The following is a 20,048-nucleotide window of genomic DNA, read 5'->3' as shown; positions in this document are numbered from 1 at the left end:
TTTTATAGACTGCCCAAAGACCTACCAGGCCATTGTCACCAACACGGGAAAGAGTGGTCAGTGACTAAGGTCTCAAGACCATTCCATTTCATGATTGTTGTCTACAGATTTTACCTTAAAAAATTTTTTTAAAGAATGGTGAAACAGATCACCAGCCCAGGTTGGATGCATGAGACAAGTGCTCTGGCCTGGTGCACTGGGAAGACCCAGAGGAATCGGGTGGAGAGGGAGGTGGGAGGGAGGATCGGGATGGGGAATACGTGTAAATCTATGGCTGATTCATATCAATGTATGATAAAACCCATTGAAATGTTGTGAAGTAATTAGCCTCCAACTAATAAAAAAAAAATGTAAAAAAAAAAAAAAAAGAATGGTTAACTAAATTATCAACATTTTATCAATCAGACCACTCTTTTTAAAAAAAAATTCCATGCTTCACTCTGCTGGTTGAAGTTCATCCTTCAATTCTTTTAGTGAGGATCTATAAGCAGTACATTCTTTCAGTCTTCTGACAGTGGCTTTATTTTTACTTTATTCTTGAATAATAGTTCATGTGATTACAAGGCTGTAGCTGCCAGTTACTTTCCCTCAGCATTTTGAGGCTATCATTCCACTGCTTCTTGGCATCTATTATTGCTAGAAGACATCTGCTTTAGTCTAATTGTTGCATAAGTCTTTTTTTTCCTTTGGTTTAAAAACTTTCACTTAATCCTTAATGTTAACAGTTTCACTGGGATTTATTTAGGAGGATTTATTTATCCTGTTGGAATTCTGAGTTTTTATCATTTATAATCTAAGGACCATGGCCTCTTGAATTCTGGGGAATTCTCACTTACCTCTTCAACTACTGCTTTTCGATCATATCTTCCTACTAGATATATGCTGGAAACTCAATTTATGCTTTTCTTTAAAAAAAAAACAAAAAACTTTTCTATGCTGTAGCTTCTAGGTACAGTTCTCAGCACTATCTTCTAATTGATTTATCATCTCTGGCTGGATTGAGTAAGTTTATCACACATCAAAAACAAAAAAACCCTCAACTACTGTACTTTTTCACTTCTAAGAGTTCTAATTTTGTCATCTCCATCTGCTCTTGTTATTTTTTGTTTCATAATTTAACATTTTTAATAAATGCAAGTGCTTTCTCTACTTGAGCATAAGGACAATTGAAAGTCTTTGGTGGAGAAACAAGTATATACTGTATGAAGAGGGAACTATAGCCATTATCTTGTAATAACCTGTAATGGAATATAATTTGCAAAAATACTGAACTGCTATGCTGTACCTCTTAAATCAAAACATTTAAAACAATCATAGTTCAATAAAAAAAGGAAAAATAACTTTGTTGGATAGTTTCCTACAATTACTTACACTAGGGCTGAGTTTGTGTTCCAATGCAACATTGCTGGATGGATTTTTCTTGACACTGGATCTTTTCTCATTCATTTTGGAATTTTTGCTCTAAGCTTATTTTGGGAGAAGGGTTTGTTTTTGCTCTCCATTCCTCCTCCCACATGCTTACTCCTCCACACAGCTGCCTCCAACCTGCCACCAACAATGAGTTCAGAACCAGGTCTCATAAAGGCTGAAGATCTTACAAACTGGCCAAAGCTAACTGTGCTTTTCATCCCCTCGGAGGCCCAGTGCCACTGTGGTGCACACAAGTGGCTGCATACCGTTCATACCAAAGAGGTAGGAAAAGGACAGAAAAACTGTCCCATGGTCCCAGCACTATCACTCCTGGCTGTCTGTAAGTGTGTTCTGAGGAAATAAGCCCTGACTCCAAGCCATGCAACACGTGACATAGTACATTCTTCTAGCTGTGGTGGTTTATTGTTTTTTAATTAATTTTTATTGAAGTGTAGTTGATTTATTTATACAATGTTATAGCACAGTGAATCAGTTGTACATATATCACTCTTTTTTAGACTCTTTCCCCATATAGGTCATTGCAGAGCACTAAGCAGAGTTCCCTGTCCTCTACACTAGGTTCTTATGCAGTGGTTTTATCTAGAAGTAGACATACTTCAGTCCAATAAGACCCTTTACTTACTGTGATATATATTAAAGTGATATATTCTTTTTTTCTGATAATAAGGTGTAAACAGAACATCTAAAACTGCTTTAGTCATTTTGACACGGATTTCAGAAGGGACAGAGGGAGAGAGAAACAGATAAAGAGAAAGGTGGGGGTGCTGGAGACGGAAGCACACGGGGACACAGAGCCAGACCCTGACTAAACCTCACACAAAGCTCATACGAACTACAGACTTTTCAAATACAGGCATCAATAAAGTCCCTTTTCTACTGACAGTTTAAATTAGGTTTTCCGTTACAACCAAATATTTAAATGATACAGAACCTAAAGTCTTACTTCCTTGGTGGATCAGAGGGAAAAGAATCTGCCTGCAATGTAGGAGACCAGGGTTCAATCCCGGGGTCGGGAAGATCCCCTGGAGAAGGGAATGGCAACCTACTCCGGTATTCTTGCCTGGAGAATCCCATGGACAGAGGAGCCTGGCGGGCTACAGTCTGGGGGATCACAAAGAGTCAGACATGACTGAGCAACTAACACTTCCTTTACACTTTCCTTGAACCTAAAGTAGTCATTACCACTTGATTCCTATTGCTGTGTGCTTCTGCCACTGCTTTCTAAGGAAAAAATACTGCTTGTATTACATGTTTCAGCAAAAGACAAAGATCAAATGAAGGGTGGGAGCAATGATATCTAACTCTCTTCAAGAAGCTGAATTAACTAAGGTCTAAGAAATCTCATTTTAAAATGGAATAAATAGCACAGCAAGCAGGAGGCAGACTGAAGCTGGGTAAATTCTAGGCGCTCACCAAGGAGATAACTTGAAGCACAAGTTGAACAGACAATCTGAATAGATGAGATAAAAATAAGCTCACTGTGGGGAAAACACAGACAATACCAGTTTTTGTTCTGTTTTTAAGAAAAACAACCAAGAGGCAAACACAGCCCCAAATGGGGAAGTGGCAGGAAGAGATTTAAATGAAAGAATCAGTGCCATCTGGCTCTTGGAAAAAAACATACTAGGGCTAAAAATGCCACCAAGTTAGAATGCCTAAACCGTTCTGACAATGCCACACCCAGGACATTTAAAAAAATTTTTTTAACTTAGACTAAAGAAAAAAAGACACCATAAGCGAAAATACAGGTTTCTTAGCTAGTTTTAATACACTTAGGTTAAACAGTAAAACAGGGACTTCCCCCATAGTCCAGAGGTTAGGACTCTGTGCTCCCAATTCGGGAGGCCTGGGTTCGATCCCTGCTTGGGAAGCTAGATCCTACATGTCACAACTAAAGATCCTGCATGCCACAACTAAGACTTCTTTAAAGTAAAATACAGCAGAGGAATTTAATGGAGACCTAATGTGGAAAAAATAGCTAAATAAATCATGTGTGTTCTTGCATTTGCTTCTGAATGACTTGGCACTATCCCTAAATAACAATGTGCACATATCTTTTGATTGATTGTCTTCAATTGCATAAATCTGTCAAAAGTACTACTTATTGGATAGTTCTGTGAATACACAGACGCATCAGTATTTCTTTGGCATATGTGTGTTTATGGCTACGTGACCAAGAGCTGGGAACAAAAAAATCATCAAATTTTTTTAATCAAATGGGTGTATGCCTATCTTTATTGAACATATTTTAGTCTAGAATTGTTTTCTTTCTCTAATAATTACTGGCAAATCAAAAGCTAAATTATATAAGGTTACTAAATACTGCAGTGAACAAAGAGGTCTAGAAAAACTGAACAGCACTTAAAAAAGAACAAGTTCTTCTTCAAGTCCTACACTCCTTCAAGTTCTAGAATTCTGGGTATATATACAAAGGAAATGAAATCTTATCTCCAAGAGATACCTGCATGTTCACTGCAGCATTATTCACAATAACCAAGATATGAAAACAGCCTATGTGTCCACTGAGAGAGGAATGGACGAGAAAGATGTGGTATATATATTACACGATGAAATATTATTCAGCCACAAAAAGGAGGAAATCCTGCCATTTGTGACAACACGAATGAACCTGGGTGACACCACGCAAAGAGAAATAAGTCAGACACAGAAAGACAAATACTGAATGATCTCACTTACATGTGATGTGGAATCTGAAAGAGTCAAACTCACAGAACCAGAGAGCAGAAGGGAGGCTGCCAGGGGCTGAGGGAGAGGGAAATGGGAAGGTGTTGGTCAAAGGGTACAAACTTTCACTCATGACATGGAGCTAATGTTCAGCAGGATGATTATAGGCAATAGTATGTACTGTGTACTTGAAATTTGCTGAGCAGATCTTGTGTTCTCATTACATATGCACACAAAGGTAACTATGTGAGGTGATGGATGTATTAATTGTAACTTGACTGGGCAATCATTTCAAATTTATTAAAATATTAAATCATCACACCGTACGCCTTTTAAAAAATCAGACTGCATAAACACTACATACAATTTTTATTTGTCAATAATATTTCAATGAAGCTGGAAAAAGGAACAAGCATCTATTTAATTTGGAAATTAGCTATTCTTTTGTCACTGATTTGATTTATATATTATATATACTTTATGCATAAGATGTAAGTTGATCATTCTTAAGTGTGTAGGCTGGTTTGGAAAATGGGACTTTATTAAAAAGATATAAACCATAAATTTAGGTTCTAATAATACTGAAAATAACTTTAAATAGGTAAATCTTTTTCAAACACCACAATACAATCCTTTACAAAATCTAATTCTCATTAATTTTCCTTGTAAGAAATCTACAAAAGTCTTTAGTAGAATGGTATGGAACAAATTTGGTATGACATTTCTATAGTGACAATCTCAAAAGTTCTTCCATTATTAAAGGATGAACAGAGTTAATGAAAAACCCTGCAACATAAGAGGCTCATTAGCTCTGCACAGAGAAAAATACTTACAAGAAATGAAAAAAAAGAAAACATCTGGCTTAGGAATATAAAAAAAATTAAGAACTCAGGTTATAGGGGGAAAAAAGTACCATATGGAAACTGGGATTAAAAAAAGATTATGAATTAGATAAAAACATAAAAGAAAATTTAAAATTCAAATTGTAAGCAGAGAAAGTGTTAGTCACTCAGTTGTGTATCACTCTTTGCAACCCCATGGACTGCAGTCTGCCAGGCTCCTCCGTCCATGGGATTCTCCAGGCAAAAATACAGGAGTGGGTTGCCATTCCCTTCTTTAAGGGAAACTTCCCAACCCAGGGAATGAACCCCAGTCTCCCACATAGCAGGAAGATTCTTTACCGTTTGAGCCACCAGGGATGCCCCTGTAAGCAGTAAAGAACATAACAAATATCACAAAAAATCAAATCAGTGATGGAAAGGCCTAATTTAAGAAACTCTGCAAAAGAAAAGTGTACAAGGACATGTGAAATGATTATGACAACTAGAGAACAGAGCCAACCCATGAAAAATTGCCAGAGGGGAAAAAAATGAGAAAACAAAAAAAGACAAACTTAAGAAAATACTTCCCTCAAATTAAAAAAAGATTTCCATCTGTAGACTGAAGGACACATCATCTTCCAGATAAAACTAATGGATTAAAAAAATCAGTAGATATAATCCTAAACTTCAAAATAATTTAATCACCTTAAACCTTTACTATGCAACTGTGAGCTGAACTTGCTATGGAAAAGGCACAAAACAAGACCATAGAGAGTTTATAGCCACAGTAAAGATGGTGTAAATCTGGTATATACTGTATACCTTGTAGATTATTTTGTGTTTGGGCAATAATTTATTGAGGGCAGAAACAAGAACCTAAACACATGTTGAGATAAAAGGCATATTTCAAAATAAATCTTGGTTTTCAACCTTCTTGAGCATGTAGTTTGTTTTAAATGAACAGTTTGTAGCACCTTTATTTTAATCTGAGGTAAGAACAAAAATAAGTGACAAAGGAACATCTTTCACCAAAGGGCTTTTATGAGCTCTGAAATGAATTATGTAAAAAGGACAAGCTTTTGTGCGTGTGGGTTTTGGAGGTTAATAATACATTATCATCTTCAGTATAGTAGTATAGCTATTTTACTTTCACCAATCAATGATAAAGTGATCCAAGTCTGACTGCTAAATAGGTGGAGCTAGAAATAAAATTATTTACTGTGAGGACAACTGCAGTGCTTTCAAATAAAGAGTTTACAGCTAACCTCCTCTAAAAAGCTGTCCATACTAGCCAACTCCAATCCCTTTCCCTCGATTCTCTCTTCCAACCACACCAATCAGATTTTCTCTCCCACTCTTCTTAGAGTACTCTTGCATCAACACCAGTGATCGTCACATTGCTAAGTCCAAAGTTCATGTCATAGTCCTCATCTTGTGACGTGTCAAATCAAAGGCTTCTTCTCAGTCTCCTTTGTGGTTCCAACCTCTGAACATTCAAAGAAAGTCCCGGAGTTCAATCCTCACTTCTTTAGAACAGATCCCATATAATCTCAAGGCCTGAAATACTACCTATTTGCTAATGATTCCTAAATTTCTATTTTGAGTTGGGACCTTTCCACTCAACTCCAGTCTCATAAAACATCACCTCAACAGGCATCTCAAACCTGACAAGTCTAAAACTGAACTTGATTCCTGCTCCACCAACCTCCCCATCTCTCTCATCCTCATGTCTTCCCCATGGCAGTAAAGGGCAACTTCATCCCTCCACTAGCTTAGGCCAAAGGCCTTGCATCATCCTTCCCTCTTTTACTCTCATACTCCACATCCAATCCATCGGCAAATCCCGTCAGCCATACCTAGAGAACGACAGCTTCTTACTATACTATTGCTACCACTTGGGTCTAAACTCCATCATCTCTCATTTGGATACTGACCGAACCTAACTGGGCTCCCTGCTTCCATCCTTGCTCCTACTATCCGTTCTGAACACAGGTGCCAGAGTGGTCCTTTACACCTGTTAAGTCAAGTCCCCCCACTCCTCTTTCAACCACCTCCCTGCTCACTCAGGGGAAAGGCCACGGTCTTCACCAGGAGAGATGAGCTCTAGACCTTACCTCACCCTCCCTTCCTCTGCTCAAACCCGCTGGTCCCCCAACAAGCCTGGCGGTTTCGGGGCCTGTGCCCTTGCCCGGTGCACCTGACCCCTACACAGCTGCAAGGCTGTCTCTGACCCCTTCAGGTTTTATTCAAAAGCCTTCTCTACGAAGCTGTTCCTTATTTCAAAACTGCTTCTGCTCCTTCCCTGGATCTCCCTATCCACCTTCACTGCTTTGTTTTTCTTCTAAACAATTATGACCACCTGACTGGATAGATTTTAATTTTTAAAAAGTATTTTATTTATCATCCCCAGCCCCACCTTTCCGCAGTGGAATGTTAGCCCCAGGAGGACAGGAATTCTGTTTTGTATTGTTCCTCTTGCATCTCCAGGGATCAGAACCATGCTTGGCTCTGGGAGGCACTCCAGATACATCTGCTACAGGAGTGCTGGATATGCAAACTCTTAAATCCTGATAAGGCTAAGTGATTTAGCACACTATAGTATCCAACTTCTTTCCACAATGGGAAATACCACTTTACAGGAACTGGAAATGCCTTTCTCTTCCATATAGTAAGTAATACAATTTGCTCTAAATAACACACCCCAAATTTCTTAATTCCTCTTTACTACAGTCTTTCAAATGTCTTTCCTACATCCTCTAAAATATTAACTTGCGTGCTAAGTCACTTCAGTCATGTCTGACTCTTTGCAACCCTATGGACCCTATAAAGCCTGCCAGGCTCCTCTGTCCATGGGATTCTTCAGGCAAAAATACTGGAGTGGGTTGCCATGGTCTACTCCAGGGGCTCTTCCCGACCCAGGGGTTGAACTCGCGTCTCTTATGTCTCCTGCATTGGCAGGTGGGTTCTTCATCACATGGACAAATCTTTCATTCCCCTTTAGCATTACTGTCATAATATTGCAAAGGCAAAGTGAATTCACTAAAGATGGTATCAAAATGCAAACAATGATGAAAAGTAATGAAGCTCATTAACAACCAAATAAACCCTACTTCAAATCAAACTGTATCAGAGTGTGAGGGCCCTAGTCCATGCTTAACTTTATTATCACCATACTCCTTAATAAGCAAACATTTTTCTAATTAAACTCCCTTTTTAAGCTAAAAAGGAGTTGGTACAGGATACTTGCATTTAGCCATGAAAATTAAACCTTGGGGAAATCAGTTCAAGCTATTAGGTTGGTGTGAAAGTAACTGCAATTTTACACTGTTGAAACTGGCCATATGATACTGGAATACATTTTTAAATAAATGTGGTTTTGTTATACATCATTTTAACATGCATTTCTTGCTTTATGTTTTTTGCTAATGACTTATTACTTGTTGTTTATTTTATGTTTATTTTAAACTATGGAAATGACATTAGCCAAAATGCAAATTTGAGCGATTTTTCTTTTTTTATTCAAGTTCAAAATGGGTTGTAAAGAAGCAGGGAGACAACTTGCAACATCAACAAGGTATTTAGACCAGGAACTTCTAACTACGTACATGTAGTGGTTGTTCAAGAAGTTTTGCAAAGGAGATGAGAGCCTTGAAGATGAGGAGTGTAATGGGTGGCCATCGGAAGTGGCCAACAACCAACTGAGAGTCATTATCAAAGCTGATCTTCTTACCACCATATGAGAAGTTGTCAAAGGACTCAACGTTGACCATTTTACAGTTGTTTGGCATTTGAAGAAAATAGGAAAGCTGAAAAAGCTCAGTAAGTGGGTGCCTCACAAGCTGACCACAAATCAAAAAAAAATCATCATTCTGAAGTGTCATCTGCTCTTATTCAACAATGAACTATTTCTCAACTGGATGGTGACATGCAATGAAAAGTCAACTGTATATGACAACCAGTGAAAACCAGCTCTGTGGCTGTACTGAGAAGCAGCTCCAAACCACTTCCCAAAACCAAACCTGCACCAAAAAAAGGTCATGGTCACTGTCCGGTGGTCTTCTGCTGGTCTGATTCACTACAGCTTTCCGAATCCCGGCGAAACCATGACATCTGAGAAGCATGCTCAACAAACCGATGAGATGCACCAAAAACTGCAACACCTGCAGCTGCCACTGGTCAACAGAAAGGGTCCAGTTCTTCTCCATGACCACGCCCCACCACATGTCACACAACCAACACTTCAAAAGTTGAACAAATTGGGCTATGAGGTTTTGCCTCATCTGCCATAGTCACGTGACCTCTCACCAAGTGACTACCCCTTCTTTAAGCATCTTGACAACTTTTTGCAGGCAAAACGCACCCACAACCAGTAGGAGGCAGAAAATGCTTCCCAAGAGTTTATGGAATCCCAAAGTATGCACTTTTACGCTATAGGAATAAACAAACTTATATTTCATTGGCAAAAATATGTTGATTGTAATGGTTTCTATTTTGATTAATAACGATGTGCTGGCGCCTAGTTACAATGATTTAAAATTCATGGTCCAAAATCGCAATTATTTTTGTACCAACCTATTACAAGTCAAATTGATAAGTAAACAAAAGTCTTATGGAATAGGTTTGTATAGATAAGAAGCAGGAACACTGGAGTAAGGAGATGAGGTTCAAATCCTTTACTAGCTGTTTGACCTTGGACAAGTTACTTTAGACTCTGTGCCTCAGCTTCCTTATCTGTAATATGGAAATAGTACCCACTGCTGTTGCTACAAGGATTAAATATAGACACAATACGACTTAAAGCATCCAGCACAATGACATATAGTAAGCATTGAAGACTGCTCTTACTATAATTCCCACCCCACTATCCGAGTTCTTTACGCTCTTAGGTACCATTCTTTAGAATGAGAAGTGATGCTATTAAATGATGTATTTTTTCCCTTTCGTTATATTCGGTAGCCAATTCTAAGCACCGTGGGCCGTTTTAAAGAATAAATGTCATTTTCTCGAGGCAAAGCCCTGTATTGCAAGATGATCTGCCTCCTGCTTTGCACGTTTAATTAGGAGCAGTCCTGTCTTTGAACCCGGGTACCCGGGGCCATGTGATATCGGGACAGTTCGGTCAAATCTCAGCAGCTTCTCTTCACGCCTGGACTGCGGGTTCCGAGTAACTGGCCGCAGACTGTCCGTGCCGAGGCCGAGACAAGGCACCTTTTCTGGCGGAGTGACGGGACGCCGGCCCGGGGGGCTCCGGCTCGGACCGTCGACCTCGCGAGCCCCCGCCAGGCCGCCCGCCCCGGCCACGCCCGCCGCGCGGCCGCTACCCTCAAACCAGCCCCCAGAGCCCGCGCCGGCCCTCCCCGCTCCCCCGGGCAGCACAGACCCGAGACCGGCCACCACGGGTCTGGTTCTCCGCGGGCGGCCTCGCCTCTCCGGTCCCTAGGCCAGGCCCCAAGCCGGGCCCTCCGGTGCTTCGGGGCCATCGGGGGGAGGTGTCAGTGGATTTCATCCCGGGGCTGCCCGCGGGCCGAGGCCCAAGTACCTGCCAGTCAGTCGAGGAACGGCGGCAGCAGCACCACCTTCCTCCCGGCGACCGCGGCAGAGGCGACGGCAGCAGACGGAGAGGAGGGGACGGGCTGGCCACTGAGACGAGCGGGGCCCTTGCTGGCCAGAGCGGCCTCACTGCGCCGCGGCTGGGGCGCCCCCTTGAGGCTGGAAGTCGCACTGGCGGCTCGACCAGCTCTGAATCATTAAGCAAAGTACGAAAACTGCTGCGGGAGAGAAGAGGGGAATACATGTAAATCCATGGCTGATTCATGTCAATGGATGACAAAACCCACTACAATATTGTAAAGTAATTAGCCTCCAACTAATAAAAGTAAATGAAAAAAATAATAATAAAAAGAGAGTAGAAAAAAAAAAAACTGAAAAAGTTTCCATAGGTCTGAGTCCAGGATCATGTTGTACTTTTCAAGTCTTTTTCTAAACAAATATCCCACCCCTCAGCTAAATGAAGGCTTCACAGGCAAGGAGAGTCTTACCAAGAGCTGTGTTGTTGTTGTTCATTCTCTAAGTCCAGTCGGACTGTTTGTGACCCCGTGGGCTGCAGCAGACCAAGCTCCTCTGTCCTCCACTGTCTCCCAGCGTTTGCTCAAGTTCATGTCTTTTGAGTTGGTGATGATGTCTAACCATCTCATCCTCTGCTGCTCCCCTTCTCCTCCCGCCTTCAATCTTTCCCAGCATCAGGGTCTTTTCCAATGAGTCAGTTCTTCGCATCAGGTGGCCAAAGTATTGGAGCTTCAGCTTCAGCATCAGTCCTTCCAAAGACTATTCAGGTCTGATTTCCTTTCGGATTGACTGGTTTGATCTCTTTGCAGTCCAAGGGACTCTCAAGAGTCTTCTCCAGCACCACAATTCAAAAGCATCAATTCTTTGGTGCTCAGCCTTCTTTATGGTCCAACTCTCACATCCGTTCATGACAACTGGAAAAAACATAGCTTTGACCATATGGACCCTTGTCAGCAAAGCGATGTCTCTGTTTTTTAATACACTGTCTAGATTTGTCATAGCTTTCCTTCCAAGGAGCAAGAGTCTTTTAACTTTGTGGCTGCAGTCACTATCTGCAGTGATTTGGGAGCCCAAGAAAATAAAATCTGCCACTGTTTCCACTTTTCCCCCATCTATTTGCCATGAAGCGATGGAATCAGATGCCATGATCTACCAAGAGTTGTAAGCATCAATTAATAGTTGCTGGCTTTCAGGTAAGAATGTATTAGTAATAGCAACTAGCTGCTCTAATACAAACCTAAGTTTTTTCAAAAAGGGTTTGAATACTCACATCCCACTTTTTACAGTTCCTAGAGGAAATGCAACATGTCTTGCCAAAACTATAAAGATGGTGGGTGGTGAGAAGTATATTTGCTGTAACTTTTTTTCCTAAGTTTACCAACAACTCCAGTCCTGTAGCCAAGAAGACTTGCCCTGCACAGCGATCCTCTTTCCCCCTGAATTTTAGCATACTCACCCAGCCAATCCACCTTCCCTTCTAGGGGAATGTTCATCCATTCAAGGGCTATTACTAACAGTGTGTTCCTGGAAATGTCATGTAAATGTTTAGGATTTTTGTCAAATTTGAGAAAGCCTCTATCAAATCTCTTTCACATAAGAATAAGATTTCAGACATGTCACATTTTCTTGTGCAGTGACTATCATAAATATTAAATATTCTTTGAGTTGATGACATTTATTAACCAATTTGTCATTGATATTCTCCTTGAGGTTGTGTACTGAGTTTATAATATCTTCATTGATGCCAGTAAATTATGTCAAATCAGCAAAGAATTTCAACCTTCTCCAGTGTGTTCTTACAATTTCCTCTTTTTTGTTAATTGGTTAACAAACAATCCAAGAGCTTATTCATTACTTCTGTTCAAATGAATCTTTCCATTTTCATGATCTGCTTTTGTTTGATCTGAAAAAGTGTAGAGACTGCTAAGTGTAAGAAGTGCTGCATTCCTCCTGGAGGCTCTGAAAACCCATTTCCTTGTTTCCCCAGCTTCTGGAGGTCACTACAGTCCTTGGCTCATGGCCCATTCCATGTTTAAAATCAGCAGTGTAGCATCTTTTCTCCTCTCTGACCTCTGCTTCCAACCGTGTATCCTGACTTTGATACTGCTCTTGCCTCTTCATAAGAACCTTTGGATTATGTTGGGTACATCTGAATAATCCAGACCAGTCCCTTCATTTCAAGATCTTTAATTTTAGCCCCATCTGAAAAGTTCTTTTTATCGTACAAGTTAACACAGTCACAGATTCTGGGGATTAGGACAGGGACACCTTTGGAGGAAATGTTATTCAGCCCACACAAAGGCCCTGATGTTTAAACTCTGTTTCCTTCAGGGAAATCTACCTTTTCTTCCTCATTAGCAAAATCTCTTTGGTCCTGAGTTCTGATTATGAGAGTTCCAACAGGAAGAGTACCTGTAATTATAACTAGGGTAAGTGTTAACGGAGGAAAAGAAGGGAGATGCTATATGAGGGCAAACAGTACAGGACCTAATTTAGATGGAAGAGCAGTAATGCGTTTGAATAAGTGATATTTAACTGAGATGCAAAGGAGGAGGAATTAATTATACAAGGAACAAGGGGAGTGTTTCAGACCCAGGGAACAGCATGTGAGGCCTGGGAATGGTGGTGTCAGAGGGAGACCGAGCTGTGTCCCTGCCACCAAACCCTTAGCACACCACAGGGAGTGACACGTAGCAGTTCTTAGCCCTGGCAGCTCATTGCAGTCACTGCAGGCCTTAAAACACCAGCACCCTGGCCAAGACCGAGCCAGAATTATTTGGAAGTATGGCCCAGTATCCATAGTTTTTAAAGCTGCTCAGAGAATACTAATATGTAGACAGGGCTGAGAACCCACTCAGTTAGACACAACCACAGGAGTAAGAATAAAAGAATGACAAAAAAATATTTGCTTGGGGTAGGATTTTCTCTTAAGAGGTTTTCTTCTGTTTAAAGAAAAGAAGGGTTTTGGTCATCTTGATTATACATTCCTCTTCAGTCTTAGAAAATGCAGAAAAAGCTTTCAAAAACATTGTTAAATAAACTACAAGTTTATATTGTACAATACAGGGTATATAGCCAATATTTTCTAACTGACATTTACAATATAAATATAGTATAACCTTTAGAGTTTGTGAATCACTATGTTATATATCTGTAGCTTACAAAATATTGTATATCAACTATATCTCAAATTTTTTTAAGAAAAGACCACTTTGTGATAGAATGCTTATCAGAAGACACTCAAGTGAACCAGCAACCATCCCAGTGTAACCAGTTGTCTCTGTAGAAAAGAGATGTGTTGGAATGGACAGGTGTTTTAAAAACACACCATATCTACAAAGGAAAGGGTGTTTTTTGGTTTTGAGTTCTGTTTCCCAGAAGGCATTCCAGTTTTTTGTAGTACTAATGAATGACCATCAGGGGGAGACATGCTCCCAGAAAGCGTGACTCCCCCTGTCTCCAGTCGCTCACCGGGGCTAACAAGAATCAGGTGTTAAAACAACAGAGAGTTCTCAAGGCATAATCATTGAGTGAGCAAGTCACAGAATTAGACTTAAGTAGCATATATTTTGGAGAAGGCAATGGCACCCCACTCCAGTACTCTTGCCTAGAAAATCCCATGGACGGAGGAGCCTGGTAGGCTGCCGTCTATGGGGTCGCTAGGAGTCGGACACGACCTGAGCGACTTCACTTTCCCTTTTCAGTTTCATGCCTTGGAGAAGGAAATGGCAGCCCACTCCAGTGTTCTTGCCTGGAGAATCCCAGTGACGGGGGAGCCTGGTGGGCTGCCGTCTATGGGGTCGCACAGAGTTGGACACGACTGAAGCGACTTGGCAGTAGCAGCAGGCAGCATATATTTATCTACGCCAGGGTTCCGTTCATTTCTGTTCTCTAACAGTTTACACATTTAAACCACTGGAAAAATAAATAAATAGCGTATTGTGCCAGGCATTATATTTACAAAATTAAGGGAAAAAATTGAAACCTAGGAAGATATTTTCCTTCAGCAGCCAACGCAATTAGAAATGAAGCAGCAAGCAAATCTTTCGAAAAGCGATCTCTCTTCTTTCGTTAATTGAAAAGTAAACATCTTAGGTCTCCTTGAATTTCCGGAGTTACTAAGACAACAACAGCAACACCCCTGGGAAGAAGAAAAGAGCTTGGCTGCTTGTTGAAAACCCAATTTGTTATTTTTCTTTGCACTTAACCTGCACGTGGCAGAACCACACAGGTTTTCACATGTACATTAGATTGAATAATATATGTGGTGGGAATGTATATAGAGCCTAACCCCGATTATCCTTCTCTTCCAAAAGTAAAGTAACCGATTGTTAGCCAGGGAATACCTTTTGCAGAGATTTAAGCAAAGCATTGCTTTTCAAGCCTTTAAATGCCACTGGGGAGACGTGGGTTTGGTCAGAGAGGCAGAACGGCTGTGTGAGGGGATAATGGATTTATTACAGGCATTCTGTCTCACACAACTGGGGCGGGAGTCCAGGAAGTGAAGGTCTGGAAGGAGGTGTTGGAGGCTTAGATAAAAGGTCACAAACTAGTCTCTCTGAGAATTCTAGAAGCCAAGTAGGGCTTGGAGCCCACTGCAAGTGGGACCGTGAAGGGGGTCTTCAGGACTTGCTGTTTCTGTGAAGCCAGCTGCTGCTTTGTGAGCCCCTCCACCAAGCAATTGGTGGTGGGCCCGGGCTCTGTTGGTCAAGAAGAAGAGCTGGTACAGAGTGGAGGGGGACAGAAGCTTCTAGAAACCAGCCCTTCCATGTCGCTGTATCTGACTGTCAGAAGGTAACGGCTGCGGCCTCACTCTGTCTCCCAGGTCTCCTGGAAAGTCCTCTCTGTGCTCATTTTAAACTGGAACCACACAGGAACTGGGACACTTGGTTAAGCTCCCACCTTAACCAAGCTGACCCAGCACACATGTAAGTTCTTACAACTAATTTTACAGATGGAGAAACTAAGGGCCATGTAGGTAAATCGCCTACACTCACATTACAACCTGGAAGCAGAGGGCAAAGCTCAGAATTCAAGTCAGAGGGGTCATCTTCTACTCCACTATCATGTCTCTCATCCTTTGTGGTACTTAAACACTCTAAAGGGTTTCAAGAAAAGAGGAGAAAAATTTCATGCATCACTTCTGAGTTCCTTTCCTAGGCTAAGAGTCTCTGAGTAGCCTGTGTACCATCGGTAGGCCTAAATCACTCTATCTTGCCCAGACTGTCTCTGGTCACCTGGGTTACTGGGGCTCTTTGATAAGAAGTTATGCCTGTGACCACCAGACCTCAAAATCATTAAGTAATGAGATATGAGCTATTACGCATGTGATGGATCGTCTTATTTGGGGTGTAGGATTGTGTGAGAACTTGCCCAAAGAGCACTGTTGTTTATTATAGAAAACATCAATAAATACTCTCCAAACTGTCTAAGAAATTATGATGTCCACATATTTGATCATTTTGTTTATACTTCAAAACAAGCACCAGAAACTCATAATAGGTTTGTAAATTTTCTCAGAAACTGGCAACGAAGAGTGAAATTAACTCTCATCTTAGTGTCAGAAAGAAATGGTAATCATTCAAACAGAAGCAAGGCACATCTCCTTCTTAGTCTTGAAATATATTCCAGGAAGTGACCTTTATCAGAACTGGCCTCAATTTCACTCTCCTTCAAAACACTGATCCCATGGTTTCATTTTCCCCTTCACAAAACTGTGATGTCAAAGTTAGGGTAAAGCTGGAGGCGATTCTACTCTGACAATTATTTTCTGCAAATATGACTGGACTAAAGCTTCTTTTGACCTTAACACCTTTGACTAATAAGAAACTAGATTTGTGACATTTTTATAGGGAAAAAAGGGTGGATAAATCATACAAATTGCTTCTAGCCTGTGCATTTGTTTTAAGGGAAGCGGAATGAGAAAAGACTTTCAAATGATTTTATTTTTTTTAATCTGAGAAATATATTTCATATGTCTATCTTCCAAACTCACAAGGCCCGTTAAAAAAGACAAATGGAGTAAGTTACTTCTTGTGTTTGTTTTTGTTTGTTCATCATCTAGCTGGATTTTATTTTAAAGTCGCAGGTAAGGACAATAGGGCAGAAAGGTTTTAGGATTTTTCTTCAGTGAATTCACTGCCCAAGATCTCAGCCTATCTTCATTGTAATCACCAGACTGCATGTTACCTATTTTAATTTTGACACATAAAAAGGGAAAAGATGAGATCAGAATAAAAGGGAAAAAAGAACATCTATAACGTAAACAGAGGAGTCTGGAGGGCTACAGTCCACAGACAAGACTGAAACGACTTAGCATGCATGCATGCTTGCATGCATGGCATAAACAGGGCTTCCCTGGTGGCTCAGATGGTAAAGAATCTGCCTGCAATGCAGGCAACCCAGGTTTGATCCCGGGGTTGGGAAGATCCCCTGGAGAAGGGAATGGCAACCCACTCTAGTATTCTTGCCTGGAGAATTCCATGGACAGAGGAGCCTGGTGCGCTATGGTCCATGGGGTTACAAAGAGTCTGACAAGACTGACTGACTAACACTTTTGCTTTCATAACATAAACAACCTGTGGTTAATTGCAAAAGACTAACTAATACTTGGGCTTCCCTGATAGCTCAGTTGGTAAAGGATCCGCTTGCAATGCAGGAGACCCTGGTTGGATTCCTGAGTCGGGTAGATCCACAGGAAAAGGGATATGCACTCCCGTATTCTTGGGCTTCACTTGTGGCTCAGCTGGTAAAGAGTCTGCCTGAAATGCAGGAGACCTGGGTTCGATCCCTGGGTTGGGAAGATTCCCCTGGAGAAGGGAAAGGCTACCCATTCCAGTATTCTGGCCTGGAAAATTCCATGGACTCTATAGTCCATGGGGTCACAAAGAGTCGGACATGACTTTCACTTTCAACTAATACTTAGATACATGATGGATATAAATTCAGTTACAAGTAAACATCTTAGGTTTAACCATTGTGGTGTGTGTTCAGTAAACACGTGAAAATGAACTCTTATGTATAATCTTCCTGTTTTCTTCCTTAATGTGGTGTTATAAAAGTGATGGGAGTAGACCTGCTTTCTCTCTGAGCATAAAGAGGTGTACTTGTTGGCCTAGCGCTCCTGGAAAGCATGAAGCTCCACCAGCTTGTATGAAGCAAAATCCAGGAATCAACTCTGTGATTAATTGATTTTTGAACAGAACACATCTTCAGGTTGTTGGCTTTTGCAACCTATACGTTTAATAACAGCCGTGTCACTCATCATCTTTGTTCTGACCTTCTCTTGATTAGGATCCAGGAGCAGCAGATTTCCATCCTCTCTTCCTCTGCTCACCAGACCCCATTCCAAAGGACTGGAGCACTTCAGAAATTCTGCGGGGACCAGTTTCGAGTGCAAACAAAAGCACACATGTGCAGAGCAAAGCCAGCTCACACTTTTCAGTCTGCTGCTCTGAGTGCCTCCACCCCAGGCAAGCGCTGTGCCGCAGACCCCATCAAATATGTGCTCTCGTGGACAGATGGAAAACCCATTAGGAAGTACAGCCAACTCTGTGTTCCCACATTTCCGGGAGAGAAACCACATTCGGTGCAGGAGCAGTGCAAAATCATTAGGGGCAGTGCCTTTAAATCAACTGAACGTCTCATCTCTTCCAAGATATTACACAAGCAAAGCCCATAAGGTTAGCCAAAGGCTCTGCCCTACAGCAAAGTACATGCGCTAGGGCTAGACTAAAGACCCAAGCCCACTATGTATTTTTTTTCTATAGCTCTAACTAATTTTTCTTATCTGGAAAATTGTTATACAAATGACTTGCTTTTTAAAAATAGTAACAAAATAGATATTACAAAGCAACTTATAAGAACAATTACAGGTGAATAAGGTGGCAGGGGCAAGTACAATTATAAGGCTTAAGCTGTCTTGAGGGCTTCCCTGATAATTCAGTAGGTAAAGAATCCGCCTGCAATGCAGGAGACCCCAGTTCGATTCCTGGGGCAGGAAGATCCGCTGGAAAAGGAGTAGGCTACCCACTCCAGTATTCTTGGCTTTCCCCTGTGGCTCAGCTGGTAAAGAACCCACCTGCAATGTGGGAGACCTAGGTTCCATCCCTGGGTTGGAAGATCCGCTGGACAAGGGAAAGGCTACCTGCTCCAGTATTCTGGCCTGGAGAATTCAATGGACTACACAGTCCATAGGGTCACAAAAAGTCGGACACAACTGAGCAACCCTCACTTTCTTTTCAGGACATCTTATGAGGGATTATTAGTTTGTCACACATTTTGAAAAGTTAACTCAGCATGTCTTATTTTGGGGTGATGTGAGCCAGAAAAAAGTGCCTGTCTCTTGACTTTTTTCCTGGGATCACAGCTAGCAGGGTCAAGAGCTTCCTCATGAAGGAGAGAAGTGCCTTCGACTCCATCTCCCACCTGAGTCCACACGGCCCCTCCCTCAGCCTGCCTGGTGGACCCCCGTCCACACACAGCAGGAGGAGAGATGACCAGAAAGCATCCGGAGAAGTTGTTGCCGCCATGGCGTGGTTTGCTTTCGTTCTGCATTTTAGGATTATTTTGGCCATTATTTCCCCACTGAGGCTTAGTAACCTATTTAGTTTTCCACAAATTAAGATCCCTTAGCTCTTCTTAAATTCACCCTGAGGGGGAACTTAAGGTAATTTCTAATGTACATATTTCACACAAAATTTGCTTCCCAATTGTCCACATGGGGATGTGTGCAAGCTGGACGCTCACCAGTGGCTTTGGCGAGTCCATCAGCTCTTCAGACAAAGCCCACACGTGCTTCCCTCCATGGGTCCCAAAGGGGCTCAGATTTCAGGGCCCAACCACCATTGAATCAGCTCTGACCTTTCTCCCCATAATTATTTTTGTGAAATTTTCAGACTCAAGTGTGTTTGCCTGTGGGCAAAATGCCAGTTATTTTAGGAGTCCGAATAGGGGTGGAAACATATACGTACGTCTCGACAAGGAGAGAAGTAATGTTGACGACTGTAAATGTATGAGGAATAAATCCACAGATGAAAGCATATGCTGGTTTCCAAAGCCACACCACACCTCTTAGGAGTTACTTGAAGGAATTCAGCAGTTGCCTACCTGCATAACTCACGCCCCTAAGGATGTCTTCTTGCTGGGTGGATGGCTCTGCTGTTGGGAAGGTCCCGCCCCAGCATCACACCTGGAGAGTGAAGACCTCACCCGGAGCAGTGACGGGGTCTCACTGGCCATCTTCTCTTTCAGAGCCTGCCGCTGGGAAGGTCACTCTGGCAGTTGGAAGTCAGGCTTTTTACCCAATAATGAAGTAGATTTGATCCAGAAGTGATTCAATCCCCCTATTCCTTCCAGATACAGGTAGGCCCAGTAACCCCCACAGGGGCTAATTAATTAATAGCCCCTTCTTCTCTTGCATAACTGCTGAGGAATTTTGTTTCCCACTGCCTCAGTTCATTTATTCTTCACAGTATGTACTGTGGAATGCACTTCATCACTTGTATTTTTCTTCTCCTATTTTGATATTGATGGTGATCTCAATGT

The 20,048-nt window shown here is 41.6% G+C and overlaps 1 protein-coding gene across 1 annotated transcript in view; it reads right to left on the bottom strand.

The window, feature by feature from the left end:
• ANKRD46 (ankyrin repeat domain 46) overlaps nucleotides 1–10,621 on the bottom strand; it is a 32,766-nt gene extending 22,145 nt beyond the window's left edge. The window contains exon 1 of the mRNA XM_043880070.1: nucleotides 10,477–10,621. The gene's annotated coding sequence lies outside the window, so the exon portion shown is untranslated. The remainder of the gene's footprint in view (nucleotides 1–10,476) is intronic.
• Nucleotides 10,622–20,048: the final 9,427 nt, after the last annotated feature.

The sequence above is a fragment of the Cervus elaphus genome, chromosome 21 (assembly GCF_910594005.1).
Source record: "Cervus elaphus chromosome 21, mCerEla1.1, whole genome shotgun sequence".
NCBI classification, from domain to species: domain Eukaryota; kingdom Metazoa; phylum Chordata; class Mammalia; order Artiodactyla; family Cervidae; genus Cervus; species Cervus elaphus.
The sequence above is the reverse complement of the archived record's forward strand: the minus strand, read 5'-3'. Positions and strand labels throughout refer to the sequence as shown.